The sequence below is a fragment of the Phoenix dactylifera genome, unplaced genomic scaffold, assembly GCF_009389715.1.
Source record: "Phoenix dactylifera cultivar Barhee BC4 unplaced genomic scaffold, palm_55x_up_171113_PBpolish2nd_filt_p 000248F, whole genome shotgun sequence".
Taxonomy (NCBI): Eukaryota; Viridiplantae; Streptophyta; class Magnoliopsida; order Arecales; family Arecaceae; genus Phoenix; species Phoenix dactylifera.
In genome coordinates, this window is record NW_024067743.1 from 238,031 (window position 1) to 244,869 (window position 6,839).

The 6,839-nt window shown below is 40.5% G+C and overlaps 1 non-coding gene across 1 annotated transcript; it reads left to right on the forward strand.

The window, feature by feature from the left end:
- The first annotated feature begins 5,047 nt into the window (after positions 1-5,047).
- On the forward strand, positions 5,048-5,153 carry LOC120105285. The gene has a single exon (XR_005507680.1). It is a non-coding gene; the product is annotated as a small nucleolar RNA R71 (small nucleolar RNA).
- Positions 5,154-6,839: the final 1,686 nt, after the last annotated feature.

Genomic DNA, 6,839 nt, shown 5'->3' on the forward strand with positions numbered 1-6,839 from the left:
AGAGGAGTGATCCTATGTGATTTGTTAGACTGAGTTCTAAGACCTTGGCCAGGGCAGTAATATAAGGTGGAGAAAGAGTTTTTCACTATCGAACTCGAGTCAAATAAATCTTGACATATGACTGACGAAGGGGTTTGACGAGTTATCCATGACCTCCATCCTGTAGGGATCCACGATAGAAGGACTGTATCACATGATAACTGCACCTAGAGGTTCATCATTCTATTCTGCTGGGTAGTCACTACATGCTGCTAGGTGTCACTGGTGGATGGTGGGACTCATAGGGATTATCTCGATGATCGATAAGCCCTAATGAGTAGAGTTGGAATCGTTCCGACCCATTGAAAGGAGTTTTCAATGATTGTGATAGAGATCACAATATATCTCACTACCAGTCAGAGTAGAACCTATGGGGTCACACACACTAGAGGCATTGACCGATCCGATGGTTGAATCGTGATTAGGAATCACAAGTAATCAATTCGATTGATAATAAGCTGAAGAAGGAACAAAGAGAATTAATTATTTGGACTTAAAATAAGAGTCCTACTTGGAGTAGGATTCCTAGAGTCCTAATTGGATTAGGACTAGGAATCCTACTTCGACTGAGATTCCTATTTGGACTGGGATTCCTACTTGGACTGGGAATCCTATTTGGAGTAGGACTGGGATTCCTACTTGGAGTAGGATTCCTACAATCCTAATTAGATTAGGAGTTTTGAATTAAATTTGGATTCCTACTTGGAGTAGGATTCCTAGAGTCCTAATCGGATTAGGACTTCGAATTCAAATTAGAGTCCTAATTGGATTAGGACTAAAATTAAACAAGTCCTAATTGGATTAGAATTTCTTAAGTCCTAATTAATTATTAATTTAATGAATCAACATGACTCCTAATTGGATTAGGATTGAAGAGTTCAATTGAGTCATGGTTCATTCAAGTTCTAATTGGATTAGGACTAGCATAGATTGAACCCAATTGATTCATGATTTGGACTAAACCAAATAGGAGCCCTAGATGCCTTTATAAGGCTTTGAAAGGAGGTGCCCTAATGATAAGTGAAGCCCTCCTCCTCTCCATCATGTGGCCACCCTCCTCTCCTCTCTTTTCAGCCACCAACAACAAAGGGAAGAAAAGGATCTTGGTGCCCTCCTTCCTCCACCGTTTGGTTCCAACGCAAGGAAGAAAAAGAAGGCTGCAGGGCTTCGTTCCTCTTCTTCTCTTCATCCTTCTTCTTCCTCCTCCCAAGCACAATCAAGGATTGATTGAAAGGGAGGATATCAGCCATCAAAGTTATCTCTGCAAGGGAGCTAGCACCCTGGGGAGATAGAAAGCTTGGATCGGTTTTCTGCTTCGTGTGGATACCCGTAGAGGCCGGGCACTTGAACGGCTTCAAGCGAACCTTCATCCTGAACCACGATCATCAGTTTGCGGTGATCATCTACCCGCACAAAGGTGAAGATCTGATCTTCTAATGCTATTTAAAAGTTTTTAATCCTTATCTATCTACGAACGGTTTTTAAACAACGTTCATGCGATGAACGGTTGATCCCGCACATGCCTCTTCCGCTGCATCTGAATTTTTTGAATTTTCTGCGGCATGGGCGGGTTCCCAATAGATAAGTGGTCTGCTACGACATTTGCAGTTCCTTTCTTGTCATGAATTTCTAGATCAAATTCTTGTAGTAAAAGAATCCATCGAATCAGACGGGGTTTGGTGTCCTTCTTTGCAAGGAGGTGTCGAAGGACAGCATGATCAGTGAATACGGTAACCTTGGATCCTAATAGGTAAGATCGAAACTTGTCTAGCGCGAATACTACAGCTAGCAATTTTTTCTCAGTGGTGGTGTACTTCAATTGTGCATCTGAGAGTGCTTTACTAGCGTAGTAGATGACATGAGGTACCTTATCTAGCCGTTGCCCTAAAACTGCCCCAATGGCATAGTCGGATGCGTCACACATCAATTCAAATGGAAGGATCCAATTAGGAGGCCGTATGATAGGTGCAGTGGTCAATTTCGAGCGAAGATTTTCAAATGGCTCTTTGCATGCTTCATTAAAAACAAAAGGAGTGTCCTTGGCAAGAAGATTGAACAAGGGTTTGGAAATTTTACTGAAATCCTAAATGTAGCGACGGTAGAAGCCAGCATGGCCAAGAAATGATCGGATTTGTTTCACAGTTTTGGGTGGAGGGAGATTGGAAATAAGATCGACTTTGGCTTTATCTACTTCAATGCCCCTCTTGGACACGACGTGTCCTAAAACTATGCCTTCTTGAACCATGAAATGGCTCTTTTCCTAACTTAATACTAGGTTGGTCTCCTTACATCTTTTCAAAACTAAGGTCAAATTGTCCAGACAATCGTCAAAAGATAGACCAAAAACTGAGAAATCATCAATGAACACTTCTAGAAAGTTTTCCACCATATCTGAAAAAATGGCCATCATGCATCGTTGAAAAGTTGCGGGTGCATTGCATAGTCCAAAAGGCATCCTCCTATATGCAAATGTCCCAAATGGGCAAGTAAAAGTGGTTTTGTCTTGATCGTCCGGGTAAACAGGTACTTGATTATATCCAGAATAACCATCTAAGAAGCAGTAGAAACCTTGACTAGCCAACCGTTCCAAAATTTGATCTATGAAAGGTAGAGAAAAATGGTCCTTCCTAGTCATTGAATTAAGTTTTCTGTAGTCAATGCACACGCGCCAACCCGTGGTTGTGCGTGTTTGTATCAATTCTCCTTCCGTATTTTCAACCACAGTGATACCTTATTTCTTGGGTACCACTTGTGTCGGACTCAGCCACTTACTATCAGAAATTGGATAAATGATTCCGGCATCTAATAACTTCACCACTTCTTTCTTGACTACTTCCTTCATGTTAGGATTGAGTCTTCTTTGCATTTCTCGGGTGGGCTTTGCATCATCTTTGAGATGAATTCGATGCATACAAACAGAGGGTTCAACCCCTTTCAAATCGGCTACATACCATCCTATGGCATGTTTATTCTCTTCTAGCATCCTTAAAAGTTTACCCTCCTGTTCAGTAGATAAGTTGGCTGCGATGATTATAGGGAGGCTATCTTCTGGTCCTAGAAAGGCATACTTAAGATTTGTCGGAAGTGGCTTCAACTCAAGTTTAGGTGGAGAATCAATGGAAGGACAAAGTGGTGTGCTAGCAATGGGGGAAGGGGTTCAGGTCGGATCTTCCAAGGAAGGGAACTCATAGGAGATTGATTGTCGAGTAAGATGTTAACTTCTTCTACGGTCTTGTCTATATCAAAGTTGTCAATGTCAAAATGGGCCAAACATGCCTCTAAGGGGTCATTTGCTAAGATATAGGGAAGGGCGTTCTCTACAAGATCATCCATTTCGTCAATTAGGCAACACTCATCTTCCCTCACATGTTGGTCAGCGGCATGAAACACATTTAACTTAATTTTCATGTTCCCAAATGATATATCCATTGCCCCAGTTCTACAGTTGATACATGCATTGGCTGTCGCTAAAAAGGGACGACCAAGAATCACAGGGATTTATTTTTTTAGGTTGGGCATATGTTCCATGTCAAGGACGATAAAATCTACTGGAAAATAGAATTTGTCTACCTTGACAAGAACATCTTCAATCATCCCCCTTGGCATCTTCACCGATCTATCAGCCAATTGTAAAGATACCGAGGTAGGTTTCAATTCACCCAACCCATATTTTTCATAGACTGAATAGGGTAGTAGATTCACACTTGCCCCTAGATCTAAAAGTGCTCGATCAATGGAGTTATCTCCTATGACACAGGAAATAGTGGGAGCGCCAGGATCTTTGAATTTTGGAGGGGTGTTGTGTTGGAGAATGGAACTTACCTGCTCAGTTAGGAGGATCTTTTTAGGCACATGTGTCCTAGATTTCCGCTTTTGGGTGCAAAGGTCTTTGAAAAATTTGGCATAGGAGGAAACTTGTTTGATAGCATCAAGGAGTAGGAGGTTGATTTTAACTTGTTTGAAGACCTCCATCATCTCTTCTAATGAAGTTTCCTTCTTGCCAAAGGGAGAGGGTGCATTAAGTGCTTCAGGAAATGGAGCCTTTGGAATGTGGGTTGTGGCAGATGGTGGACTAGCTGAAGAAGGCTTTGGGTTTTCATGTGATACATTCCTCTCCTCTTCTTCATCTTCCTTATTGTTACCCTCTCCAACCTTATTATCTATTATACGTCCACTCCTTAGGGTAGTCAAAGCATTGGCTTGCTCATGATTTAGTCGAGTTTCTTGAGCCACGTATTGTCTCCTAGGATTACTCATTGGTTGATTTGGAAGCTTACCTTCCACTCGCTTGTTTAATGCATTGGCTAGTTGATCCATTGATTCTAGCTTAGCAATTGATTGCGTGTGAGAGTGCAATAGTTGTGTGTTTGCCTCCAAACCTTGAAGGGCAGTCAACACTTTCTCCTCAAAGGCTGTATTTCTTTGGGTTGGAGGAGGAGGGTGTTGAAATTGAGTTGAGGGACAGTAGAGATGAAAATTTTGGGAGTAGGGTTGGGCATTATTCGAAGCTTGCTGCCTCCAAGAAAAATTTGGATGATTCCGCCATCCCGGGTTATATGTATTGGAAAATGGGTCATTATCCGGTCTAGGCTGTGTCTGAGCAGCATTGATGTGTTCTTGCACGAGTTTGGGGAATTGGGGCGCTGAGGGGCACTGATGAATAGGGTGCGATGGGCTAGAACAGATAGCACACACTTGTGCTTGGGACGAGCTAACGATATGTCCTCCTATCATCAATTGATCAATCTTATGGGACAATGCATCTACCTTGCTAGACAGGTCCATGGAATGACTTATTTTACAAATGGTCCCTTTTCTTTGAGAACTCGGGGGTACTTGACGAGATCAGGAAGCATGGTGGAGGGAGTTTTCATTAAGATTTTCAAATAATTGCCATGCTTCATGCTCATTTTGAAGCATGAAAGTCCCCCCGCATGCAGCATCGATCATCTGACGGTTTCGTTCAGTCAATCCGTCATAGAAACATTGCACTAGCTGCCACTTAGATATTTGATGATGAGGGCATTTACGGATTAGGTCTCAAAATCTCTCCCAAGTTTCATGAAATTCTTCTCTCTCAGTTTGGGAGAAGCTTGTAATGGCACGTCTAAACTGGTTCGTTCTTCCTATGGAAAAGTATTTTTTAAGGAATTCTTGTTGCATTTGATCCCAAGAACGAATCGAGTTAGCTTCTAAAGAATTCAGCCATTGTTTGGCTCTATCTTTAAGGGAGAAAGGGAATAATCTAAGTTTCAGAGCATCATCAGTGAAGTTCTGAATCTTGACGGTGGTGCAAATCTCAGAATTCATCTAGGTGTTTATATGGTTCTTCGTTGGTGAGCCCATAAAAAGATGGGAGCATTTGGATCATACTAAACTTTATTTCGTATTGTACAGCTGCTACTTCAGGTAATCGAATGCAAGATGGAAAAGTGTAAATGGTGGGAGTAAAGTACTCCCTCAGGAGTTTGGGTTGTTCTTCAGCCATCTCAGGGGGTGGGAATGATTCTAAGGTTTTGATCTCAGCTCGAATATTTCTAAGGGTCCGTTCTATTTCAGGGTCAAAAGGTAATAGGTCACGTACTCTAGAACGACTCCCTTGCATACACTAGTACTTGATCAATCAAGCATGCAATAAAAGAAAAACACATAAATCCTTATATTTGTCCTAAAATCACTAGACAGCTCCTAACTGGTTTGAAGAGGGCACCTAAGCCTCCAATCCGGTCTAATGAACCGAGTTGACCAGGTAAGCTTCCAGGTAAGTGGAGGGGTCACGATGCGTTCGCAAAGGTCTCATTTAAAATCCACTTGCCTCGAACAGATGAACTGTCTCCCTTATAGGGACAAAGCTTGCCTAGACATCAACTAAGCTATAGAGCGAAATTGGTGCAACTTTCAGTGATCTTCGTCTTATTGAGCTCGAATATCCCTAGGGGCCAACGTCTAATTGATTTTAATTAAAGTGACACTATGTGAGATTGAGTTCATCTAAGTTGGGCAAGAGTCCGGTGATGAAATCCGGTTCTTATCTTGTTGGGTTGATTGCCCTTACTATGTGCGGATTAATTTGTGTATGTGTATCAAGCATGCATTCACACTTTTGCTGAAATTAAAATCAAACAATCACCACAAAATTTCAATCTAATAATAAATTTAAACAAGAAAGGTTTAGAGGTTACCAAAAAAAATTTCCTCAGCAATTTAAAAATTTTTTAGGCAAACCTCTACAGCATTTCTTTTCCAGCAGTTCTCTTTTGGATCATCCCAGATTTTTTTCTCGATTCCTGATCAAATAATATAAAAAGAAAAATTAAAATTTAGTAGGAGAGAAAAAGGAGATAAGAAAAGTAACAACAATAGAAAATATTTTTATTTTAGATATATATATATATTTATTTTTTTTAAAAAAAAAAATTTTAATGAAAGAAAAAATAACTATGCTAGCAATCCCCGGCAACGGCGCCAAAAATTGATCGGTTCTTTCAATTTTGAAAATAAACCACGCAATAGCACGTATCCTGTAGGATAGTGATTACGGGTGTCGGTCCACAAGGATTGAAGAATAAGTTATTTTTCTTTTAAAAATAAATCAAGAAGAAGAATTTGCTAACTTGATTTAACTAAATTAAACTATGAGTACAGATTGAAATTTATCAGAGTAAATAGATCTAGGGTTTGGAATCCACCACATAGCATTGCATCAAGGATTGTGTTCTTAATTTTTGTCTTTTGGAGAGGCATGCAATTTTTGCTACAAGCTTTTAAAATAAAAGCATAAAGAGTGTTAGGAAGATCCA